The sequence below is a fragment of the Epargyreus clarus genome, unplaced genomic scaffold, assembly GCF_041222505.1.
Source record: "Epargyreus clarus isolate Ecla_fem2 unplaced genomic scaffold, WU_Ecla_fem_2.2 ptg000023l, whole genome shotgun sequence".
Lineage (NCBI taxonomy): Eukaryota > Metazoa > Arthropoda > Insecta > Lepidoptera > Hesperiidae > Epargyreus > Epargyreus clarus.
Window position 1 is genome coordinate 3513203 of NW_027332230.1, and position 13562 is coordinate 3526764.

General features: G+C 33.7%; 1 protein-coding gene across 1 annotated transcript in view; it reads right to left on the reverse strand.

Annotated features, from left to right (window-relative positions):
- The window catches only part of LOC140751785 (kin of IRRE-like protein 2), a 206348-nt gene that overhangs the window by 67202 nt on the left and 125584 nt on the right, over positions 1-13562 (reverse strand). The window lies entirely within an intron of this gene.

Genomic DNA, 13562 nt, shown 5'->3' on the forward strand with positions numbered 1-13562 from the left:
ACATTAGAGAATAAAGCTATAATATTTATGTTGCTTGAATACTTTGAAAGGTTTTTTTCATTTCATAAATGTAATGATGACATGTACAGGAAACTGTGTTGTTACGATTGTTTTATAAGTATGCAACTATTTGAAAAGGATCATGAGCGAAAAATTTTAACATCATATTTTTAAATCAAACAAGTTAGCAGTTCATGTTATTTTGAAAATACAACTTCTTTCTGCAATTTCTGGTGATAATCATAGATTAGTAAAGATTACTACCTAACAAGAAATTGTAAGCAGTTTTGAGAATTGAAATAGTTGCGTAAAAAAGTTTTGCCATGTCTCCATGCTAAAATGTGCCTAAAATATTTGAAATACTTATTTATTTATTACGTAAATTACGCAGTATTACTTATTTATTCCTATTTTTTTTTCTAAAAATGTTTTTTATTTGTCAAGAATTCAAATAAAATAACTGACAAATCAGCCTTTTGTGGTTTCATTCAATTATTCAATTTCAAGGCGGCGAAGTATCTTTACTAATTTACGGTGACAATTATTATTTTATGCAGTATGCAGTCTTAGACAGTGAAATTGCATTGGCAAAAATTTCATAATATCAACGCATGAAACTATAACACTGACTGACATGAAATAACCGAATAGGTTTCAATCGGTGGATTAATGAGTAACGTACAGGCCGAGAACGCACTGCGGTTAAACGCAAGCTGAATAAAAATAGCTGAAACCGCCAAAACGCATACGAATACGCACTGCTATTTTCTTTTGGCTTAATTTTATTTCAGTATCTTTATGGATATCAGGCGAACAGCACGTGTTGAGGCGTTGTTTTATACTAAGCCGTGGTCGATATATAACAATTTGCGTTTGTTAAATCTTAAAAAGACACTAGTCCGTGCACTTGTATAGAAAGATGTGTTTTTTTTTATTTTTTTGGGGTTTCGGTCTTGCGGTTAAACGTATTTCATCGCAGTGCGTATATCTGCAAGTATAGATCTTGAGCTTTAATTTCTTGAAAGAGTAGTATAGAAAACGAACAAATTTCATATTCAGTACTGAATAAATTGTTTGGAATATTTATTATCACTACAAAAATTGTAGATAAAGATAAAGACAACAAATTGTGATAGATATCTGGTGTAAACACAGTATCATCAAAATTACTTCCCTAACTATGTGTAACTAAGAATATAGTTTAGTAGTAAAGTTAAACAAATTTGCAACGGTTCAAAGATTCCGTTGACACAAGCCGGCAGAACGGAGACCTGTTGACAACAGCTTGTTTGTCGTGCGGTTGCAAAATCACGCTTCAATGTTCGGCGTTTACGTCGTACTATTCTGGGATGCATGTTTGTTTTAAACCTACGACTTAGAAGTCCGTGACGTAGTACTACATGATTTATTTCAGTTAACGTGTCCCGCAAGATTTCAGTTCTGTGTTGGGAGCCGTTCTTAAACTCCCGACTGTGGCTCGGACCACGATCAGAACTGACAGGTCAAGAAAGAAGGTGACTGTTGACGTTACGTGACAAACTGTGCTGACTGCTTCACTACTACTGTGAAGTAGTGGAGCCATAAGAAGTTCGAGAATCTGGCGGCAAGAAAGGTCTGGAAGAACGACGTATATTTCCAGTTGTTGCGTCACAGGCACACGGGTCACCCAGACCTAGAACTGAAAACGTTTGCGTTATTGACGAATCTTTACATTTAGCAGTAGCAGTAATCGTAGCATTTCAATACCGATTACTTGGAAGGGGCTAGCAGTAAGTGTTCCAGCATTAGTGTGCTTGGTCATAAATAAGGGTGCACTAAAGCTTATGCAATTCTAGGAAATTTAACGCCAGTTTGTAAGCCCAGCGCTCAGGGCTATAAGCGGCCAGTAATATACGGATAAATAGACCGGAGTTTACACCTTAGCTTCTTCGTTTTATCATCATAGGTGTTAGATATTAAAATTATTCTATGCTGATAGAAGCATGTGTTTATTGGTTGCAATCTTTACAACACTGATAAAAAGTTAATATTTACTCAATTTTTAACCGACCACAAAAAAGAGGTGGTTCTCAACTCGGACGGTATATATATATACATTTTTATGTATGTACACGAATTACTCCGCCGTAAGTGGACCGATTTTAATAATTATTCTTTGTTGTGTAGAGACGAGCTGGAAGTTGGTTCCAACTAAATATGGTTAGGATCCATCTATGTGTTCTGGAGAAAATGAGGGGAACTCCTTCACCCATGTAAATATAACAACCATATCATCGCCGTTTATGAACCTATTTCGTGTGTGGACAATTGCTACAAGTTGGTCCCATTTAAATATAATGAGGACCAGAGTGGGTTCTGGAGACAAAATATGTAACTCCTCAACCGATGGGAATAATTGAGTTGTATTTGAAGATATTTGGTGTTGGTTTTAACGTTTAACTGTTTTTAATTAGAAATCTTTAAAAATAAGCGAGATTTATTTTTACGATAACAAACGTCAGGCTGATACAGGCTGGTAACCTATACGTGAATGGTCTCGCCTGTCTATCTCGCCCTAACACACACGTATACTATGCTCTGACTCTTTCGGATTGCCAATCTATTTAGTATAATATATCTATGGTATATATCCACTTTTACACATAATTTGACATGTCACTTACATCTATAAAACCAGATACTATTTAAAAGGTGGTTTTGTTATAATTATTATAAATAAATAATTAAATTCAGAAATAATGACGGGATACACAAAACAAAAGCCAGGTTGTAAAGTACTAAGGTAACAATAACTTTACGACAAAAACAGCGAAATACAGAATTACCGACATCCAAAGAGTATAGTAACCTATTTGTGGGGTACACATAGGTTCCCTGACCGACATCGACAATTTTAAAAACTTGACATTGACAGTATTAAATATCCACCATATTTATGTACAGTAAATATGGTGGATATTTAATATTTCAATGAGGAATGCTTATTTTAAATATTTTTAAACAGGAATACTTTAGGTTATCAAAATATATGTGTATTTTTCTTCAATTATACAAATTATTCGTGTTTTTTAGATATAGTGTACCTACATGAGATGGCCGAAAATGAAACATCTCCTTTGTATGAAAATTGTACGAACCTTTAGGCATTGCTTTTGACAACTACTCTATCACAAAGACACGTTTTGTTATATAATTGTGTTTTTATTTTTTTTATTTTTGATTTATGATTTTATTGTTATTATTTTTCTAGTTATCACAACATAGCTACAAAAATCCGCAGCTATTCATACGTAACCAATACGTAAAGTACTCAGTTCAATATTCTTCAAACTTCCAAACATATACTCGAATTTATTGGTGATTCGCTAAATTAGTAGCAGATTTCCGATTATAATGCTCATCGAAATCACAAGCGATTGCCGTGCGAAATTGTACGAGAAATTTGAATCTTTCGTTTGCAGTGAATACCAAGCATGATCGTGACAAATGGCCCGATTAACAATCCGAGTCTCCGAAGGAGATGGCGCGAATAACGACCCAATATATCAAAGGATTTTTCCTTGTGCTGACGAGACTTTGAAGTGTTTATTGTAACCAGGTGCCTGTATTTAATTGAAAGGCTGCTTAATAATTGTTTAAACCAATTTCATTTTACATATCCCGATAACATGATAATTTAATAATCAGTCAGGTAATGCCGGGTGATTAATTCCCACAGAAATGCAAGAACTACAACTTTTAAACTTTTAGCCAATTATATTCACTCGTAGGTTTCTACTACTAACAAACAATAACAAATAAACAAACAAATAATATAACAAATTAATTATCATTTTCACGACGAAGGAAAACATCGCGAGGCAAACTGCATACCTGAGAGATCTTGAAAAAGTTTTCAAAGGTAAAGTCTACCAATAAATATAAAGTCTACTAATATAATATTGGCCAGCAAGGTTGACTATGGCCTAATCCTTTTCTTTCTGGCCGACACCTTGGTTATGGGACGAATATGAGTTCCTTAACCGAAACTTTCGGATAATGACGAAATAAAAAATATTCAAAACCGTAAGCAAACGCGATTAAAAAATGGAATAATTTCGCACAGGATAATTTCCTTAAGAAATCAAATCAAATCATTACCCATTTGTCTTTTAATTATTCTTGAAACTCTAGTAACTAAAAAAATTGCGAAACCCTCGAATAGTCCAAAATAGTTATATATCCTTAAAAGTATCCGAAAATAGTATAATGTTTTTCAGATCCTTACCCGAATCCGAAATTTCATATGCATAACATTCCTAATTTAGATATGCTTTACACAACCTAATTACATAATAACTTAAATACAAATGTCAGCTTAAATCGCTTCTAGCCGCAATACGATTATGACGGTCGATCAATTCTCGGACGATTTTACTATACAAATTGTAATGTCCAAGTAATTATATAAAAAAACAATGTGAGCCGTCACGGGACGCCTGGCAGATGTGAAACATCGACATTATTTTGTAAAAGTAATATACAGAAAAGAACATATTGTGATAGGAACTAAATATGTCATAATGATAAAATAAAATATTACGATTTTTGCGCATGGCGACGCGTCGCCACACCGTACACACTACTGCATATAGACTGTATGTATATATATATATATATACAGTCTATATGCAGTATATATATATATATATATATATATATATATATATATTCGTCGCCACGGCATGCGTCGCCACGTCAGAAATCGGTTTTACGTGCGGCTATAGATATTTCACATCAATAAAAATAATAAAGAATAAAATAATGATGCAGTACTTAAACACAAGCATTCTTAGTCATAATATCAGACGCGACATTGGATATTACGACGAAAATTTTGCCCATTTGTAAAAGAAAGGGGAGTCTTACGATAATTTTATTTCGAGAGTCTTTCAGAAGTTTCATGAAATATTTATTTCGAAAGCGGCAAGTAAAATACCCTGGCTGTAGTATAGCGTACGAATAAGTTTTACGAGTAAACATTGGAAACAACTGTTCCCTTTTGGGACGTGACACGACATTCGAATAGATAGACAATTGTTTTAAGATCATAATATATAGCGTTGCCAATATAAGCCCGCTTAGATATTTTTGTCTAAAGGACAAGTTGTAAGGGGTTGTCATAAAGATGAAACCCCTTTGGCAAACAATTTTAGGTAATTTTTTCATTGATTTGATTTATCAAAATCAAGAAACATCACTATGGGTTCGATATTCTTGTTGAACACAAACTATCACAAAATAAGAAGAATGTACGAATGGTATAACCAGATTTTTATAAATAAAAATACCTTTTAAATATTTTTATTCGAGGACAAACAGGAACATTTTTTAAAAGTTAATAATTTATCGTTATAAATATAATAAGAAAATTCTGAAGTAGGGAATAAAACTGCACAATATAAGGATTTTGCAAACGAATTCCTATGCTTTTCCAAGTACATACGGGAATACGTGACGAGGAAGAACGAGGAAGCATTCTTGGATCACGTAACAGTTGAATTGTGACTGGGGATCGATGGCACATGAGAAAACATTTGGAATTGCTGTTCTACTTTCTACTCTGTTGTTAAAATTTATTGTATCAATCAATTTGTTGTAAGTAATAGCAGGAGGTACATAGTTTTAAAAGTAACCTATTTTTCTAATTATTAATGTTTAGAGGGAAGTAATAACATAATAACGCACATTGTAAGAAAGGTTAATTTTTTTTAAGCTATTGCATAGCTTTTATCGCGGGCTTTGAGCGCGGCGACCGAATCGAGAAATTCCGTAACGAAAATAAGTAACACCTTTCAACAACTCGGTTGCCTGGAGACTTGATATCCAACTATCAAGTCTCCAGGCAACCGAGTTGTTGACTGTCAATAGAAAAATATGGATATAATTGAATAAAGTATTATTTTACATTCCTTATTATTTTATTTGATATTGGCGACGAGATGTCGAATGAACTAAAAAACAATAAGGAAATACGAGCCACATTACGTGGGTTAATGAAACGAACCGAAAATTACATTTCGGGAATAGAAAAAATTGACAATGAAGAAATAAATATACGACTGAATTCTTTACAAGAAAATTTGAACAAATTCTACGCGATTCAAGAAAAAATTGAATGGCTTACAGAAGAAGAAAATTTAGAAGAGGAAATAAAATACAGGTACGAATTTGAAGAAATATATACAAAGCTAAAATTTAAATTTTTGAATGTACAAAAAGAAAATAATCGGCTAATACCTGAATGTTCTTTTATATCAGCAAGAGCGGAAGTTTATTTGATAAACTGTTAACTGTCAAGGCACGCTTGAGACGTACACCTAATACAAAAGAGTTATCACCTTATCAGTTAATGTTCGGCAGAGAGGTAAGAACACTAAGAACCTATATGCATGCCTTATTTAAGAAATCCGCCCCACTATCCAGATTACATTACAATGCACCGCCAACGCAGGAGTTCGGACAAGGTGATAAGGTACAAGTCCGCAGTTACACCAACCCAAGAGTTAAATGGGAGTTCGGAGTCGTCATCCGAAGATTAGGTAGACTCCATTATGAAGTCAGAACTGAAAATGGCATACTGGTGCGCCGTCACCTTGACCAAATGCTGCCGGCGCCCCTGGTGGTGTAAGTGAAAATAGCGGTGGAGGACTGTTGGATATCAAGTCTCCAGGCAACCGAGTTGTTGACTGTCAATAGAAAAATATGGATATAATTGAATAAAGTATTATTTTACATTCCTTATTATTTTATTTGATAACCTTAATTCGTCAACTTGAACACAGATGGCAGTAATACACATTTTTTTATAATCCGTGCAGAAATCTTAAAATTGCGTGAAGTATATTTTATATTCCCATTATAAAATTCAAAATTATATTACCATATTATCAAAATAATATGTTTTATCAACATAAGCTATGTTGAATTCTGGATTGATAAAATAACGTAAAAGAGTGTTTGTTATTTTTAAACGTACAATTACAACTGACAGACTTGACAGCACAAAATCAAAACGCCATTATGATTTATGGTACAAATAATTTGTGTACAAAGTGTTTTAAATATGAATAAACAAAGTGCATTTATTAATGAAAAATGCGATGTACCTGTAACATTCGGCCAAATGTCACAGGCACATCGCATTGATCCATTTATATTGCTGGTTGTTAATACTTTATGTCACTTAATAAATACTTTTCTATTTTATATTTTAGAATGTTCAGTCTTGCTTGGAGTTATGAAATTTCAGCTGATATTTGCAATGTCTTATATAATGGAGATATGATAAAATAGTGGATAAAGATGTATTAATATAAATGTTATATTATTCACTTTTATCCCACATAGCATAACTATTGTGTTCGTTTAATTTTAGTGAATTGTAGTTTGTACCTGTAAGTGAGGTGACACTCACCAAGATTGTAAATGTAAACTTATAAGATGTAAATAGTGTTAACCTTGTTGGTACAACTTATAAATAAATAAATAAATAAATGTTGATGATTATGGAAGAATATATTGTATTTCTGGAATTCCTTCTGAGCGTTTTCATAGCATAAAAAATGCTATGCAATAGCTTTACCGCGGCAGTCTCCGAGTGCCACACGTATTTTTTCTATTTAGAATAAAAAATATTCCTATAACACAAAAAAGGTTAAAGACAACCTGAGTATTTTAGGATTAACAGAGAAGCATTTTTTTTTAAATTATCTTTTTTGTAGTGTATCACAAAATATAATATAACGTAAGATAAATCGTATCCTTAAAATTTATACTACTATTCGTGAAGCTCATTACATATTACTCTGCAAACAGTCCAGTATATAGTATGCGAATTTATTTCAACAGAATGCAAGATCACTCGATATAGAAAGGAAGGGGCTTACAGTTTCGCTTGCTCAATCTTTTAGATGAAACAACCTTTTTCTCTATTACTAGTAAAATAAATACAGTTGGAAAGTCAGCAGTTATTTTCATTAAAATGACAATAAAAGGCAGGAGCTAGCATAATTCAGCAAAGAAACAACTGGACGCAAGGGGAACGTTTGACGTAGCGCGCAGGAAACTACAAAAATACTACAAGATATTTTCCATTCAATTTTATTATTTACGAGCTGTGCCTCGCGGGTTCACTTCTTTTAAAAAGTGTAGTTCTGGAAATTTAATTGGTTTTAATTTTTATGCGAAGTCCTAATTCTTTTTATAAAAGTAACCTAAGTTACTCCATAAAATATCACCTATCTGCCAGTGAAAGTCTCATCAAATTTTAATAATTGTTTTTTTTTTTAATACCATACATTCTTTTGCATTAAATGAAAAGCTATTTTTTTTTACATTACAAACAGACGCTTCGATTTTATTTACTTGTATAGTCTTGAGAATAAAATATGCAATACTGAAGTCTAGCTACGAGTAGCCTAGCCTAGAGTAGTAAAGAACGTTACTCTGCCACTTTTGTTGTCCAATTGCTCGTAAGTGTTTAATTGTCAATCTTTTAATTTATAGATAGACTAGTGGTGCGCGCGGCTTCGCCCGCATTTTAAAGAAATAATATGACATACATAAAACGGAAAATTTGTACCTGCATTGGAATGACAGTGGTGCCATCTGTCGAAAATTGGTCTTACCAACTCCCAAACCCTCGTGGGCTGTTGGACAACAACTTTGCTAAAGATCATCACTTGATCAAATGCATAGTTTCCGATTCTATAACTACTGACGAATTAAACATTAATTAAAAAGCCTTTTCCCACGGACTAAATTGTGAATCTAAACCATTCTCAAGTCCCCTTGAACACGCAACAAATTTCATCAAAATCAGTCCAGTCGTTTAGGAGGAGTTCAGTGACATACACACGCACATAAGAAATATATTGTATATAAAGATTATTTAGAAAAGTAAACTTAAGGTGCTCAGTTTATTAAAAAATGGTTTTCAAACAATTTCCTGACGATTTTAAATATTATGGATTTAAAAACTTTTTTAATTTTTTTACGTACAGGCATTAACAGGCACGAATTCTGTTTATCGACGTTATCTACCTTAAACATTTTTTTACGGTCAAATATTTCTACCAATATAATATTGAAGATGAAAGAACCCTTTGTGTTTCGGCTTTGGCGGCATTGCCGCCACACCTATTTCTGCCTCATAATAGCAGTGTTAAAAGCTGCTGTGTTCTGGTTTGAAGGGTATGGTAAGGGAGAAATACTTTTCCGAGGCATTCCAGCTTAGTCCTCAGGAATAGCGGCGCATCTGTGACCGACCTCAGGTAGGAATATCTATTCCAATCTAGGGTTGATTACAGATGTCCATGGGAGGCAGTAACTACTTACCATCAGGTGGACTGCATGCTGGTCTGATACTCCCATGTTACAAAAAAAAAATGTTTTTGCGAATCCTACGTCGTCAACCCATTACTTCTAATTAGTATATTTCACTCACTTTTTACATATTTTCTATTAAAGAACTCTCAGGCATGTGTAGGTTTCCTTATGATATTGATGTTAGGAAATAAAAATTAACTTCTAATATGCACATAACTTTAAAATCAAAGATGTATTTGGAATTCCAAAATTAGAACTGATTTGAATGTCAAGTTTTAGTCACTAAGCTATCATTGCATCCTATACCAGTCCTACCTAAACATCAAAGTCATTTAGACATATAAACTCATCTGTTCCAAGTTAGGTACTCTAACTAAATATTTTTGCGAAAATTTAATATGACTTTCAAAGTTTACACATAATTCCAAGCGCAATTCTAGTAGGAAGAACGTACCTTTCAAACGTAGAGGAAACGCAAACATTCGTAAACGGTGTAGTTAGCAAATACCGACTAACCAAATTGGATCGTTCGGCTCTCTTTCGTTCATTTCTTATCGCTCGGAAACCAAATTTGGTTTAGAAATTAATTTATTCTCATTGCTGTTTAAGCATTGCATTTTAATGTGGTTTAAATTACATCCGTCTTATTTATTTTATTACTTGGGCAACTAAAACCCGGAAAAAATAAAAAAGTCGACATTTCGAAAATATTTATCTGGGTCCTTAGCAATTAACAGGCAGGCAATCCTAATGAAGGATTTAAGTGTAAAATACATCAAAGATTCAAGTACATTATTTTTTAAGTTAACGTGAAAAAAAACATGAAATAGAAGAATCGTTTAAAGATTTAAATGAAATTTCGGTTTATTTTAAAGCTTTTCACTCTATAAATTGAACTACAGTCACTGATGAAACTACACAGCCATGCTAAAAGACTTAGCAACGATTCCGAATGGATCTCTAAGCGGCTTAGACTCGTCGCGTCCCATACGTAAAAAGGTGTAACCCGAAACCCGTGCCTCTGGACGAATTGTCACTTTTTATCTTGGGACTGTACTACAATCACCCGGATCAGTGAACGGGTTAATTAATGAAATCTATTAACTTTCCGCCTCTCGGGAAGGGGATCGCACGGATTTTTTGCAATGTCATTTATCTGGAACCGTTCCAACTCTTCGTTGCGTGTATTCTTCAAGTGGTGAGCACTTAACTACTCGTAATAGTGAATACACAATTTGATATGTTTTATGTTGCGGTTCTGAGGCATCTTTGACAATGAGTATTCATGAGTGTATTCGGTAAATGAAGGTGTAATTAATTAACGTCTGTAAATAATAATTAATCTATACAATCTTTTGCCTTCAAAAGATTGACGTTTAACAATTGCTTCCTACAAAACAATTGCATCCTAGAAATTGTCAAATTTCGATTTTTGATTGGCAAAAATTCTAAATAAAAAGCCACTGATGCGTTATTATACCGGGGCATATATAGTCAGAATATATAAGTTAGTAATTGGCTCAGGCAGTAAATATTTATTGTAAATTATCGATTGTCAAGGAGCAAAATTTATACAAAATTTATTGGTCTTGTGAAAGTACTGGGTTGCAACAAATTGGGCAGCACTAACGATTTAACAAGCCTACGCTGGGTTTATTTTTTATTCGGCGCTTCACAATTGGTAGTCTACAAATTATTGAGGATGCTGGTAAAATGAATAATTCGTTTATTTACTTTCAAATAAAAACAGCGACTTAGATGCGATATTATACAATTGATAATGATATTGTTGTATGCAAATTGCTCTTCTTAATTAAAATATCTTGTAATCTGTGATGAGGCTTTACATAAGATAAATAATTAATAGACCCTATACCAATTAGCACCGTACTCTGACATACGTAAACTGACTCTGACATACATAAATGACTGACATTTTATAGGAAATGTTAAAAAAAATTAAACTCAAGAAATAACTTCAAATACTATTAAATCATACAATTTCTGTTTGGAATTTCTGAAATAACCTAACCTAACCTAACCTACTCTAAATATCCACTATTTCAGTTCTGTATCACGGAAATCAATGCCTTACTGGAATCTATCTGAATACTTGACATAATCCAAAAGGAAAAGCCAGCTTACATTATACATAAAGCGTTAATATCACAGAACATTGATGCGGTGTGCTATAAATATTCATGATAGAGAGGAACACGCAGCATGTTAATGTCGCGGCTTAAACACTTATGTTTTGGAACAAGTTATAAATGATAAGCGTGCGGAATAATCCGTATCGTTGTCTTCATATGAATTATTAATTTTAGGTCACTGAAAATAGCACGCGTTGAACTCACATGCTAATGTTAAGGGCTCTTACACAAAACTGCGATGCGACGCGATGCGAATTCGCAACGCAGAAAATTGCGACACGAATTGCTGCGATGCGATATTGTGCGGCATAGCGTCTTCCAGGGTGATCATTCTTTCGACAACCGTCAACCGTACGGAACGTATTTTGAAAATTAGGTTGTGACATGAATCGTAAAAAGAAGTGTGCACTTTTGTTATTGCTTATGGGTTCGTACACAAAACTGCGATGCGACGTCGCATCGCAAAAATCTGCGAGCTCCCTCGACGCATCGCAAGAACTTGCGAATTGATTCGCATCGCACAGTGGTTGTTGTTGTTCGTCACCCTGAGAGACGCTACGCCGCACGATATCGCATCGCAGCAATTCGCATCGCAATTTTCTGCGTTGCGAATTCGCATCGCGTCGCATCGCAGTTTTGTGTTCGAGCCCTAAGAGATACAGGAAAGAGTAACAAAGAAACTTCATCCATTTATCTAATTCATATATAATTTATTTTATATTTAGTTTCCCAAAGAACAGGGCGCTCCTCAATCAGTAATATAAAAAAGTCAACGACGTAGTTTGTCATTTTTTTACATTAAAGTATACGTCTTCCCACCCAACAAATACAGGTCTGTACGTCTTCCCCACACGCTGTCCCAGAACGAACTAAAAATGGTGTCAACAAGTGTGACGAAAGATCGCAGGAATGTGCGATGCGAATTAATTCGCAAGTTCTTGCGATGCGTCGAGGGAGCTCGCAGATTTTTACGATGCGACGTCGCATCGCAGTTTTGTGTACGAGCACTAAATTTGCATCAAGTTAGATTGGTTTTGCTTGTTTTGACCGCTTTCAGATGCATTCTAAATAAATATTTATGTCTTTTTTTTACCACCTACCTAGTCGTACCTACACTTTATTCCTGTATTTGTATTATGAAGGGAGTGCGGATAGAATTTAAAAACTACCAATGTGCTTGCCTTTTGTATAGATGAATCACTTTTCATTAACTGTTACCTAAACAGTACTTTCGAGGTATACTATATATTATTCATGATTATTGTACATAGATCTTTATTTAAATCGATTAGGAATGCCTTAATGATACGTAAGTTAACTCTAAATAACAAAACATGGCTGTGTTTTGTTGTCTTTTATTGCTATGATGTGCTATGTATCTAAAGGCATAATGAAAATTATCGTCTATTTAAATCAATAATGATAATGAATATAAGTGTATGGTAAAAATCTTCTGAGGCGTTTATAAAAATTAAGCTTATTATTGCAGTAAAAATCGTGGCGTATTTAACTTATTAAGTATAGGTACCTGTTATATATTTTGTAGCCCGATGTATAAGAAAGATCTAAATGCTTTATATTGATACCATTGATTGAACATTTTAATTTCTGAAATTGATCACATAGGTATGTTGTATGTTGTTGCTTCTGACAGGCTAAACGTAACACTTCAGAAAGATAATCTCAAACCTAAACGCAGCGGCCATGCACTGTTATTACATAGAACATAGTCTTACTTATCGATTGTACCCGAATACTGTGTACTAATTAGATTGTTTATTTAATTGTGTATGTCCACGAAAAAAAGGTCACCATATTTATCGCCGCGATTGGGTTTGCCCCCCTTGATATGGTTCTTAGTTAAACGTATTTTAATGAAATACTCCGTTTAAAGTAAACCGCACCTATTATATTGGTTATTTATTATATTTTTGTCTACTAACAACGTTATTATAGTGCTAGTGTATTTTATTTGAAGTGATAACTTTAACTTTGGCAAGGATACTTATGGATTTGTAACGCATACAAACGATTACCGGT